Source organism: Plectropomus leopardus, chromosome 19 (genome assembly GCF_008729295.1).
Source record: "Plectropomus leopardus isolate mb chromosome 19, YSFRI_Pleo_2.0, whole genome shotgun sequence".
NCBI lineage: Eukaryota > Metazoa > Chordata > Actinopteri > Perciformes > Serranidae > Plectropomus > Plectropomus leopardus.
In genome coordinates this window covers 9,847,854-9,862,151 of record NC_056481.1, presented here as the reverse complement: position 1 = coordinate 9,862,151, position 14,298 = coordinate 9,847,854, and the positions used below count along the sequence as shown (strand labels likewise).

The window sequence follows — 14,298 nt, the reverse complement described above, 5'->3', positions numbered from 1 at the left end:
ATTGTAGCAAGAAAAAAACAGTTTAATCACAACTCTACCTGCTTGGCCACTTCCTGATAAATGGAGGAGGGGGAGTGATGTTCTAACTACAACAGCACATCCATCTTGCAAAGTGTAAAAATTTCTCTGGTTCGCCAAAGGTTCATACTGGCAGCGTCTGCCTGCACAGATATAAAACTCCAGCTCCAAATTAACTTGGCAGGGATAATCCCACAAAATGATAGCTGCAGCGATGAAAATAACATTTCTACAAATTCCTTGTGACCCAGGCCGGGTCGAAGTGTGTCTCCACGCTGCCAAGGAGTCTGAAAAATGCAAACAGCCCCTGCAGGTGCGTCTGACGCTTCTGCTGGACATTTCGAGACCGTCTGGTAAACGGAACTCGATGTTGACCTTTGAACTCAGACAGACGCGCAGCTCGATGGCAAGTGCATGCAAGTTTTTTGTTTACCCGTCTGAGCTCGTTAAGACGCCGCCTCTTGCTGTGGTTAAATTAGCCCCGGGTCCACTGCTGCTTGCACTTAGAATCACCACCTCAGCCATATGTTCACTTGCATGGAAGGTGGAGAAAAATTTGTCTGCAGTTCATCTCAGTGATGAGATGAAATTATCAGGAAGAATCTTAATGTTTTTTAGGTCATTCAAAAAAAAAAGAAAAAAGAAGAGTGTAGTGAGAATAGGCTGTAGTATTGAAAGGTTTCACAGTTGCTCATTTAAAAGGAGTAGCCAGAGGTAATTGGAAAATGAACACATCTCTCCCCGGCGCTGTATATTGTCGAGGTCCCCACAGGTCTGTGTGGAGGCCCATTAGAGTGACATCTGGAAGACAGATACTGTCTACAAACACACACACACATACACACACAACCACTAATACTGGGTGTATCTGCTAACCTAAGGGATTCCATGGCAACACATGAAAGAATCCACGATCCCGTGGCTGTGTAAATATAGATTTTAAAGTTGTGTGTAAAAGCAGAATCATGCTGCTTTTATTTCTCAATTTTGTTTCTCTATGGAAAGAAAAAAATGTAAATGCGAATATCAATAAAACAGAAGTCTGGATGTACAATCCTCTCTGAAATATAATTATTTCTTTTGATTGAAACTTAAGTTAGAAGGAATCTGGTGAATAATAACGTCACTCATTTATGAACATGTCTTCGTATTTTTTAATGTTTTAGGAACATTCTCTGACTAGTTAAAGGTACAATGTGTTACACATAGGATTGGGTATCGAAGCCTGGTGCCTTCCCACAAGACGAATACCTATCAGACCCAATCATAATTCAGATTTTGGTGCCTCATTTCAGTGCCAGATTATGTGAGTAGTGAGAGCAAGCGACCGTGTGTGTGTGCGGGTGAGGCTGCAGCGAGCGGAGCAGAGAGTTTAGTAGCAGTGCAGCAAGTTAACAGAAAAGCCACTGAAGTTACCAAGGTGAGTTAGCCTCCCAGGCTCCCTTAAGGTGGACTTGTTAAGGTGGACCAGCTTTTCTCATTGCAGTGACCGTCTCAGCCGCTTTTAAACAGATACAGATTTTGCTGTTAGCATACCAGCATGATGAACAGCAGTGACAAAAAAAAGCATTGTTTTCCTACCTCTGAAGGTTCATAAAGTCTGAACGTATGTCCATTCCTCGATTATATATTCCTTAAGTCCGTCAGGATCCAATGATCAAAAGAATTTAAACAGTTTCTCATAAAAAATATTCCAGGTTGTGAATATGGATAAAGTTGTGTCATGCTATTAGCCCAGGTGCTCTAAAAACACACTCTCTCTCTTATACAAGTAATTTTTCGGTTTAATTTTTTGGTTTAAAGAATCAGTCTAGTTGTTGCCTATATCCCATTTTGCCATACATAGTGTCATTTTGAGGCAGTTACAGCCTGCTGCCAGCACTGTCTTTATTCTCCTGCTCCTTTTTGCTTTGATATGTTGGCATATGTTAGAATTAATGCCGTTGTATTGTTAGGTAGCAAGTATGTGACAGTACGCCACGGGCAGTTTTGCAGAGTAATGCAAAAGAAATGTAACAAGTAGTGTAGCAAATTACCTTCAGCATATAGTAATTAAGTAATACATTACTCTTTTATTTAAGTAACTAAGTAAGTAAGCAACTTTTTTTGAGTAACAACCCTGACACTGCTTATATACTGCATGTCTATCACAGCCTCTCGTCTCTGAATGTGAGTCTTCTTGGAGCAGGAAACGCCTTTTGGGCATGTAGGGACATCTTATTCAGGTGTAAATCAGGGGGGGGGTTTCAAAGTCTGACACCTGTCTGTTTGTTAAGATTTGAGTTGAGTTATGCCTGTGAGAGGGAGTGTGAATTTCAACACAAATTGCTGCAATTGAGCGTTATGAGTTTTTAAGTGACTTAATTGGCTTTCACCTCAAGCGGCGTCTTTATTGCACGTCCCTCGCTAACTCTCCTGCCACCTCTCACAACCTGCTCCTTTTAAGAAAAAAACAACAAGAGAAAAGTCATTAAAATACAGAAACAATGAACCTTAGCTACACAATTTTTCAATAATTTTATAGCTAATAATGAAGAGATAAGACCAGTGATGTATTTAATAAACAGGAATTTTTTGCATAATTGTAAACACACAATTTTCTCTGCATAGCTAATATTGTTGTCCCACTCCGCACAGTCCCATAAATCAAACCCCTAGCTGCAGAAGGGGGCTGTTCTCATTCGCCAGACTCCATCCATACCACACAACTGGGTACAGATGGTGAGGGAAATAAAAGCCAGTTTAGTTTCCCATGCGTCATTAATACAAGCAATGACCCCCAACTTGGCAGCGGCGCACAGCAACTCTGGGATGCCAGATTTACCTTCTTACTCAGCACCTCAAAGTCCCCGCGTGATGTCCGCAATTACACGCAATGTTACGCAGGAAAAGAATGTCCTGCGGATATGTCAATAACAAGTCGCACATGTGAAAAGTCGTACGTGCTCTTGACATGTTGGTTTTCATGTGTGACTTGTTTTCTTGTTGCCATTATTGCTCCATAATCAGCACCCTTTTTAATTGTGACTTGTTTGTGATATGTTTATATTGGGAGTTGGAAATCTGGCATGTCCAGAAGGCATACTGTATGTGGTGTGAATTTACAGGCAGATTTTTGTGTGACATTTCTATTCAAGAGATGTATCTGACTTATAGATGTCTCAAGTACAGTATATAATTTCTGTTAGACCAGTTAAAATGACTCTAAAAGAGTTAAGAGCTTACAAACTATGATCACGGGCATTTTTACCCGTGATTTGTTGATGTTGGGAGTTGGAAATGTGATGTGTGGAGACTGCATACTGTAGTGGTGGGTCTTTATAAGCGTATTTTTGTGTGACATTTTTATTCAAGATAAGTATCTGACTTATAAATGTCTCGAGTACTACATATAATGTCCTTAGACCAGTTAAAATGACTCTTAAAGAGTTTAGACCTTACAAACTATGACAAGATTGACCACAACCGGAAAGCGACTGAAGCAAGGAAGACGCTGCTGCCTTTCCTCCTTGTTTACTAGAGTCAATAACACTGGTGGAAAAAACCTCCATGCAAGTCATTCACGAGATAAAGCAGATTAATGTCTGTCAGCATGTTAGCTTAATCACTGGAAGCTCATCAATCACAGTGACAAATGGCCTTGGACCGCTGCTTCAACCAGACAGCATCTTCTTGAGCAGTTGCTCTTCCACAGCCACATAAATCCTGCCCACTGATCCACTACTCTCATCAGGAATACATAACATAACTTCATTGGTGGAGCCATCCATCACTGGGCTCCTGCATGGACCATTATTTTAAGTCCATAAGTCCAACTTCTGCACTTAAGCGCAGCCGGAAAGCAGCCGGATACTGTCTACGGTACAGATCATTCAATCTAAAACTGGAGCCTGCCGTCACTTGGCTGCGAGCTCACAAAAACAGCAGTCTGTCTATGAAACATTTATGCAACAAAGGGTTACTGGTGACAAGAGCGAAGCTAAAGATGGCATCTTTAAGAGCTGACATGTTTTGATAGGCTGCCGAGCGACTTAACTTTAAATAGACACACTGAACAAAACAGGATGTGACAATCACTTTGTTTATGTTATGTTGCAAAACCTCAATGTGAATACTGATGAGGTAGATGTATGGATCCACTGTAGCAGTTTCAGGATGTGCAGTGTTCAGTTTAAACATCGGTTCTAAATATCTTACAATATGGCACTGAAAAAGTATCATTTTTATACTGATCTGACTATCAATTGCTTATTTTTTTGTGATGAATTCTTTAGTCTGTATAGGATGTCAAAGAATAATGAAAATGACCTTTTAAAATGGGATGTTTTATGTGACCAAGTATCTACAACCCCCAAATATTCAATTTAAAGTTTGGCATTTTTGGTTCGTTCTTGATTTTCAACAGTTAGTTTGTTAATGTTAAAAATGTTATTAAATTAAGCCCTGAAGGACTGCAGAGACTATCTGATCCTGCAAAGTCATAATAAGCCTGAACACAAGTGTTGTATTTACATCAAGAGCTAAATGTGCATTTTGTACTACATACTAAGTGATGCTGTTTGTTTACATCACTGGTGATGTGGGGAAAACATGTGCTCTTGTCAACCTTCATCTTTTTATGTATAATAAAATGAACTAGATGAGCCACAGTTGATCTTACATGAATATATGAGTTAAAGGACAACACAAATTAGATCAGAGAAACTCTTGGTACAGCATGTACATGGACAAAGACATACAAAAAACTTATAAAAAATACAAAAGAAAACAGAGCAATGATTCACCCTTATAAAGTCTAATTCACACGTCATACAGTTGTGACTAACGCTGAAGTCTAAACATCCACAAGGTCTTGATCTTGCAGTATCCAATCTGCATGCAGACAGTGAAGGACTCTGAAGCCTCCAAAAATACCTAACCATGGCCATGGATGAATCATACATTCTTCCAGTTACTGTTATACGTGATGACACCCAAATGCTCTGATATTGAATAATATTTCCAAGACAACCTGATTCCAGCTATCAACTGTGTTTTACTATAAACCAAGTTAGCTGTAAGCTGCCGTCACCAGTTAGCTCGTACAACAGTTAAGGATATTTGCCAGTTACAAAATAGGGCAAAGCTTGAGCAGTATCTAATTTTGCATACATTCATGCTGTCCTGAAATTTCACTGAGGTATACAGTATATGGTGGTTTAGTATGTAGCGCTACTTACTTTCAGCTTTTCAGACTAATAAATACACATTAGAAACCCAGAAAATGTTAAGAAAAATAATATGCTCACACCTGTTTTCCTTATTAAACAGAGAAAATACAACTGAGCACCTTTTTAATTGAACTTTCTGTCACGGAGGAGCGAAGACTGCCCACATTCAGCACAAATAATTCCTCGACTAGCCGTGGTCACTGGCCAACAGTCGCTCATATGTGTGCCCATACTCCAAAACCAACAACTTTAGTGGGGGTGTTTGCATGAGTAATGTGATGCAAAAATTCACTTTGTGTGCACACGCCATAACAGCAAGGCTACATTACAGAATGGCTAAATTCCAAATTGTAAAGATGTGTTTAAGAACCACAATCTGGTTAGTAAAAGAAATGTATTAGGTAAGGCCAATCCGGCGTAGCCGCAGAATCTTTGAGCTTGAGATACATAAGAAGATGTCATTTTTAAAGGACAGTCGGCTGACCTTGTCATGTGTTAATGGTGCCTGCATATACATGGGCTGAAAGTCCATATGGACAGACTGTGTGCCCTTTGCCCTAGAAGAGCCTTTTTGAGTTGCATGCAATGGCCCCAAATGCACACTTGGCACTAACCTTCCTGCAGCCAGTGACTGAAATAAAAGACCCCTGAAAGAGAGGTCAAATGCTTCATTTAAGAAACACAGAGTGCTGCTTCAGGCTCTTAGGCTGAAAAGGGAGATGTATCCCATAGACGGGGGGGAAAAAAAGGAAGGTGTCAGAGTTATCAGAGCAAGGCCAGAATGTGTGAGTCACTGGGAAAAAAGAGGGAATGCAGGGTATCTGAAGGACTGGTCAGAGGTTTTGGGGATGAGACACTGAAGCTTCGGGACAGTCAGTTGCCCCGTCTGGTGCAAAATGTCCCAGACATGCCTCACAAAAGACAAAGTGGAGCAAAAGGAAGTTGGCAGCAAGTCAGGCACCACAGTGTTTATCAGTGCATCTGATTTCTAGTGAATTTTATGACTCATAACACGGCCAGGACAAAATTATATGAATCTATTTCCAAATATGCCCATTTCCTCAGATTTACAATTGGCAATAAAGACGGCCCTCTCCTTTTGAAAATTAAAACAGTGCAAATAAACAAGAGCACCAGTGTGTTAAATCCGTGCAACGCTAAATGCAGTATGGCAGAACAATTCGCACCAACCTCTTCATTTGGACGCAGCATGTCTCTGCTAATAAAAGCCGCTCCGCTGCACAAAATTCACTGTGCATGTTTTGCAAATTACACAAAGACACAATAGTGTAACAACATTGGGGGAAAAAAAGACAAATAATACCAGCTAATTCCCAGAAGCACCCCCACACACACACAAAATACAGCTTTGAAGTAACACGTTTCATCTTGGACTCAAACTAATCCAATGTGTGTTTCTTTATTTGTTTAAACATGTTTTATCACTGTCAGCGTCTAATGACCACCGTGAATCTGAAAAGGGCAACAGCTCTGTGCATGTTTGCTGCCACACTCTGCCTAGTTTGCATGATGAAGTGGCTTTAGAAAGGCCATTTAAATTGAATTTCCTGAGATTCCCCTCAGCCGTTTCAATTGGATTCCCTTTTTTCTTTAGAAATCGCCAACTAAGATTTCAATAACAAAGGCATCCATTCTTTGTCTGTAATACAATAATTAAGCTGGTCTATTACTGAAAGAAGTATAACTGTAATAAATGATGGAAAATTCATCTTAAAAGCTGCGTTTGCTGCTGTGATCACATTTACATGTAATTAAAGTCTGCTTGTAAGACCCGAACATCTTGCTTTTTTATAATTGATTGAAGAGTTATGACATAAATATGATCCATTTATAGTTCTGTCTCTTTTTGCATGCCCTTTATCATGTTGCACAAAGCCCTGCTTCACATGCAGATTTGACAGCGTGTGGCAGTGTGATTCATCGTTTATTTACTTTAAGTTCTTCCTAAATGAATACTTCATCAGCCCACTACAAAGACTGAAGTTAACGCTGCATCTAAATCAAGAACGATCAGGCGGAAATATTACAGCTCAACTTATCTTGGACAGAGCCATTCATCAAAGTGCCTCAGTCACTCTGTGGAAATCTGCAGTGGGAGAGATGAAATGAGCTCAAACAAAACAGAGTGCCTGCAAGAGGCCACGCACACTACACCCAGTCGTGGCATTTAAATCATTCTAATCATCCATCCCACTCGCTGTATAATAATATACTGCAGCGAGAAAGAGAATCCCCCACCAGGTTTACGACGCCTACGTCTCAGCTTCCCACACAGGCTCTGTGTCAACTTGTAAGCAAACTGATGCACACTCTTACACAGTGCACACAGAGACTCTGTGTGTCTCAGGCAGTAATTATAAGATATATTGATACTGGTAAAAAAAAAAAAAAAACTATATAAAGAATATTTTAGCCATGTAGTGAAAGGCAACCATGCACCTCCATCTGCAATAATCATTAGCAAATGTAATTATAATCATACATAAACTTAACAAATTGCCATTATTATTATGACCATTACTAATGTCTGTGTCCCTTTGTATCATTCTGTGTCCCCTCTTTAAAGCAGCTGTGAAAGCAGCGTAGGTGGAGTTTTCCATGAGTCGTTTTTCCTCAGCATTTGTTTGTGACTTACGGGGTTTATAACTGATCTGTCGATCCGCTCACAGCTGATCAGATCAGATCCATGGATGAGAGAAGCAGCTGTTTGTAAGTGAAAGCAAACTTTTAGACCCGGCAAAATGACCAGTTTTTCATTTCACTGCATCTGATTTTGTACTGCTCCATCTGTGCCCATAGGACACTCTGGGCTCTGACAGTGTGGTGCTATAAATAAAAAAACAGTATATATATATATATATATTCCATCAGTGCTCCTAAAATATGGTCTAGCTCCAAAAATAGATTTTTTTTTGTGGTGGCGGATGTTTTAAATGTGGTGGGCCACCACAAATAAATGAATGTTAGGAAAAACTACAGTGCAATGTGAGTGCTATGCAGGCTATATTACTGCCAATTGTAGTCATTTTTGTAACATGTTAGCAAGTCATAAAAAATGCCAGAAAAAGTCATAGTATAGCACGTCATAAAAATGTTTTTTAAGAAAAAGTCACATTTTGAGAACCCCTGATGTATTTTTCAAAATACTTATGGTAAGGTGATTATGGCCCTGTGTCTAGCCATGTTATTATTTTCATTATTAGTTATTTATTTTATTATTGTCAGATAATTAGCCACAGCCCCAGAGGACAGCTTTAAATGACTTGTTTTGTCTAGTTAAAAGTCCAAAACCTCTAAATGTTCACTTTACAGTGATACAAATCAGAGATAAGCAGCAAATCTTCACATCTGAGAGGCTGGAGCCAGACATTTGTGACTCAGACATTTAAGTTATCTCTCTTTTTCGACTCATCGATTAACTGCTGCAGCACTTGTGCTCCCGACAACTTCTTCGTTTTCCTCCCATTTGCCTGCCCTTTCTCTCGATTTCTTTCCATATGAAATCCTAATGTCTGATGTGCTGGCATGTAGCTACCGTGTGTGTAATTGAAAGCTCAAGTTCAGTGATTAAAACCCCTTGTGTGCACATTAACTTATCCAACTTGAAAGTAACGAGGGGAGGAAGGAGGGAAGTTAACGTGATGTGATGCACCCCGAGGGTATGTCTAAACCATTAGCCAAAACTTATCAGCCCTCACATGAATCCATATTGTAACGGCGGGTATCGTAGATCTTTATATGTGTTTATAATTTAGGAGTCAGTTAAGGATGACGTGTGAACTGTGGAGGTTTAATCAGCAGGTGCTCAGATGGCTTCTCAGATCTATTTTTCACATTTATAAATAGGATTTCATGTTAGAGGAAATATATGGATTTTTGAATTCAGGGTGAACTTTCCCTTTAAGTCTCAAATAATCCTGTATGGATTTGGCTATGGTTTGAAGTGTTTAAAATATACAGAGAGTTGATATTTATTTAAACAATAAAACGTCAGACAATGGTAAACAGTAAAAAAAATGTTCATCACAAATTACCAGAGCTCAAGGTAAAATTTTCTAAGTTTTGTCCTTTAAACAGAGAAACTGCAAATCCCCAAATTTTAGTGGGTAAAACCAGAATGTTTGTGCTCAGATGGCTTCTCAGATCTATTCTTCATCACATCTAATGATCAGAATGGGAACTACTGAATAAGATGCAACCAGGTGGAATTTAATCTAAAACTGGTGCAAAAACTGAACATTTTTCCTTTTACGCATGGTGATCCCAGCATTCCCAGTCTGCCCCATATGTGCCTGGCGGCAGTCTGTGGTCTATGTTGTGTCTCAGGTAGGACAAAGAGACGAGAGGACCACTCCGTCCCTCCTGAGGCTTCCCCTGCTCTCATTGGTCAGCGGGAAATCCTTTTGTTTTGTCTCTCACGGTAGAAAAGCCTCAACAACGCATCTCATGAATGGAAAAATATTCCTGCACGATCTCAAAGAAAATGTGCCAAATGTGTGATTCTTAGAATAAAATCCGCCCCTCGTAAAAGTGACCGCGACTCTGAATATTTATTTGTGATTATAATTGATCATAACCGCCTCGATATTCTTCTTCAACACGCGAGACGCGCTGTTAACTCTCCAGTCAGCAGCTCTTTCTTCCACTTTAAACGCAGCAAACTCAACTCTTGAGTTAGATTAGAATACATAGTGACCCATTCATTCTCTACGGGCAGCGGGTGCCTCTCCGCTGAAAGGAGCCCGTTATATTGGCGATGTCTCCGGTTGTATACAGCTCACACACACACACACACACACAGTCAAACCACCTAAAAAAAAACTTTTCCATTTCTGCACGCGCTCGCTTCACAGTCTGAAAACCGAGGGCATGAACTTCACCGACTCGGAACTGATGCGCATAATAATAGCAAAAACTGCTAATGCATTGACAGAAATTAAAAGAAATAACTGTGTGTGTGTGTGTGTGTGGGTGTGTGAAATAAAAACCTACCATGAGTTTCTTCTTGCAGCGCTCACGCGACTACCCGGATCAAACAACTTCTCATCGCCGGCTCGTATATTTCCATTCCGGTCACCGGTCACGGGATTAATGGCATTTGTAAGTCCGTGTAATTATTATTTCTCTTCCCCTCCGCTGGCGGTTACATGTGAACAAGTTGTAGAGTCTCTGCGCTGTGACAGCCTCTCTTCTGCTTCTCTCTCAAGCTGCCGGTATGAACGGTGGGAGTCAGTCAGCCTCTCTCTCTCTCACCGTCTCTCTCTGACGGTGGTAAGGGTGAGGGGTGAGGGGCAGCAAAAGGCGGAGGGAGCAGGGGTGCCCTAATGACTGAACTATAACACCCTAATCTCTTAGTAAACAGGAAATCTACCTCTCCTAGAATAAAATTGCGGTAAACATTCAGTCAGTTCACACAAATTATCACACAAAACATCTTTCTTATGCAAATTTCTAAACATTCATGCACATAAGTTTGATTTTATTTGGATATCAGTTTCAGATTCTGTACTGAACCCCACAGCCCAGTCACCAGTAGAAAATGTTGTCATCGTATGTTTGTGCAAACCAGCTTAGTTCATTTTAGCTTTGTTGTCATTTGGCTCTATATTTACATACAGAGCAGAATGAAAGAGTGTTTTTCAGGGATCTCATGTGTAAAATATAAAGATAAATACCGTCAATAAACACTAAGATCATCCTCACTATCAGTAAAAACAACATAAAATAAATGAGTAAAAAAGTGCTTAATACAGGTAAAAAGTTAAACAGTGCGAAATGACGATTGCAAACCACAGATACGTTAAAATACGTTGAGTTAATTTAGATGTGTTTAAATATGACATGCTAGGTTTCTTCCTGTGTCCATTTTTGATGTTCAGGGGCAGCGTGTCAATTTACGCTTCATACCACTGTGTCATTTCAAAATTTGCTTCCATTTTTACAGGAAATGTACAGTATGCTGATTAGATGCATACAGCCGTTTTGAAATAAATTTACAACATACACAAAACACTTTTTGTTCAGGTTTATTTCCTTACGTTAGTCAACAAAAGCATGTGGTTAGGTTTAGAAAAACTCGCCATGTCATATTTTAATGTCTAGGTCCACTGACAAAGAGGCAATATTTGATGAGTTGTGATGAGAACACGTTCTGAAGTAGATTTGATTTCATGTATGTGACCTGACTGTCGTCTGGCAATGGCGGGGATGGTAGATGTTGTGACATTAAGACAAAGATGGCCAAGCTGCAGACCGTTGTTTGGGACCAACAAACAACAAAATCGTTTAATTTCCAGTGGCGACTATGCCATTAAAACCAGACATTTTGAGTTAAAATCATATGTTCCTCAATGTAACCAAGTGGTTTTTGGGCCATAACCTACCCACGCATCAGCACAGTGCTGTATAAATGCTAAGGTTTCAACATATCGGTGACATAATCAACGAATTACACATTTTCATAGTTTGCAGAAATGTGCATTTCCTACATTTCCTCTGGCGATTGGGCTGCACCCCAACATAATGGAGGTAAATGGAATTTAATTTGTGGTGCTGACAGTAGGTCTACTGAAAGATTACATTAAAAACAATCAAGGGACGTCCCAGTGGTCTAGTGTTTGAGGCGCATGTCATGCAGCCGCAGAGTTCCCGGTTGGATTCTTGCCAGGGGGCTTTGTTGAATGTCAGATCAACACCCCTCCCCAATAATTAAATATAGATAAATTAATTGACAGCCACAACCAGAAACAGTGTTCATCGTAACTCATTCCTTCAATACTATAATAGAAAGTACTTGATCAAATCATGGTTTTTACCTAATCCTTTAAACCAGCCCTGTCTCATAAAATATTGTGTTTATATACTAACTAATAAGCTAATTTAAAACAGCAAATAAGTTACATTTGTAGGGAAATATTATGTTGAGCTTGTTATATTTTACACAGTCACAAAATGTTGAAATTGATCTGATTAGCAAATTGTTCACTGAGAACATATATAATTTGGTTATTTTTTGCCAAAATAGATTATCTTGCAATACACTATCCACTTGACTACAGCATTTTTTCTTTTTTTTTTTAAAGTTATAATGTAAGCAAAATCATAATCTTTGTTACCTCAATTTTACCACAGACAGGAGTTTGATTGCAAACCTGAGATTCTCTTATGGCTGTCCTCAACTTTATATATACATGAAGACAACAACCTAATTATAAAAAAAATCATTCATATAGAAATGTAATTTCTCTGAGAGGTGTTGCTTTAAATGTACTCACTTCACTGTATGTGTGCAGCAAGATGATAAAGTATTGGCATCTGCCAACCTCAGTAAAACCGCACAAATAAAACGGATTTCAGAGAAGAGTTGATATGACATAATACATAATGATTTAATGCCAAGTTGTAATCCCATGAAATGTGCTCACTGTGACTTATTTAGAGTAACCATAATGTTTCCGGAAAGATAAATTACTGTCACTTTTCTTTTTGGGAGACGTCTGGTGATAGTCTATATTTTTTACTTTTTTTAAACTGCTGTTATTTTCTTATTATCAGCAAATCCAATGAAAGGACCAAAACCAATACTGTGTTAGTCTCCCTCTCAATACGTTCCTTCTTCCTCAGATTTACTATGTGCTCCCACTCACTCACAAATATTGTGTATAGTTTCATTTTTAAAAAGGCTGAGTAATTTCCTAAAACGGCTCAGCACTGCACAACAGAGCTCTATGTCATGCAGGAATGAGCCATATCAAGCTGTGGCCACACATTCTGTTGGTAGAATGATTTCATTGTTGGTTTTGGTCTTTTTATAGAATTTGTTGACAGTAAGACAATCATAGCAGTAAGAGCAGAGTAACGCCTCCTTTAATGTTATTTGTCAAAGCAACACAAATGTTCTGTAAATGTCATTGTACTTTGTTTAACGTAGAAATCTCAGACAGATACCTCAAAACAAACAAAAAAAATAAAAATAATCTGCATTTTAATGAGAAAATATGCTTTTTCTAATTTGTTTGAACTGGCCCTTTAAGCTGTGCTGAATGCACTACAGATCTCTGCAGCTGCTGAATAAATTCAAAAACACTATAAACCTGTTATTGCTCAAGTCTCCATTGGACCGTCATTGTATTATTGTGGTGCTCATTCCACGGCAAATCTATAGGGGGGCGTTGGTTTAAGGGGGGGTGAAAGTGGGGGAGGGGACAGCGGACACCAAGACAGCTGCTGCTCACTGGCTGGTTGTTCAGATCATTACGGCTCAGAAGGATTTATAGGAGGTCACATTATGTCTGTTAGGTTTCCTTTGCTTTGCTTGAGCCACATGGTGGGTTAACTGTGTCTACTGTCTAACTGCTACGGCTCAATATTAGAGAAACAATAACAAGGCGTTTGCCTCAAGACAAAAAGAATATAACAGAATGCACTTCAATTATCTGGGAAAGCAAAAGGCCAATACTTTCACATTTATCTGAGAATGTGTGTCTGCTGGTGTTTCAGCAGCACGCAAACCCCCCACAACTCTGGAAGCCCATGTGGACTAGAGATGTGGGAGATGATTCATCATGACGCATCCGGACAGATTCGGCAGCTTGACCGCAGTGCAGCCACATGCGGCCGCCGTTCTCTCTGCAAGAGGCGGATTCACTAAGAACACGCTCAGCTGGGAAATCTGTTGTCTCATATCATGTTTCAGTGATGCCGCCACGGGTCTGTTACTGCTGTCGCTGAGTCAATCATCATCAACATCAGTGCAAGCATCATCTCGGCTACCATTAAGCCTTCAGTTTTCCAAGTGCTGGTTTCAAAACATCCTTTATTGCCAGTGTATGTCCTTTTCCTTTATTGCAATAAGCAACTAGCCCAAGGGAGGTTATAGATTTTCAAGAATTTCATCTTCTCGCAAAATGAATTTTTGCGGCCGTCTGCTGTATATGTCACTCGAGGATGATCTCAATCTAATCGACTAGTAAGACTGTTTATACTCAAAGCTCCTGATGGCAACAACACCCATGATGATGATGGTGATGAAGTGTGCAATGGCTGGTTG

General features: G+C 39.6%; 1 protein-coding gene across 1 annotated transcript in view; it reads right to left on the bottom strand.

Annotated features, from left to right (window-relative positions):
* LOC121959321 (carbohydrate sulfotransferase 15-like) overlaps positions 1-10,493 on the bottom strand; it is a 46,314-nt gene extending 35,821 nt beyond the window's left edge. The window contains exon 1 of the mRNA XM_042508576.1: positions 10,242-10,493. The gene's annotated coding sequence lies outside the window, so the exon portion shown is untranslated. The remainder of the gene's footprint in view (positions 1-10,241) is intronic.
* Between the last annotated feature and the right edge of the window lie 3,805 nt (positions 10,494-14,298).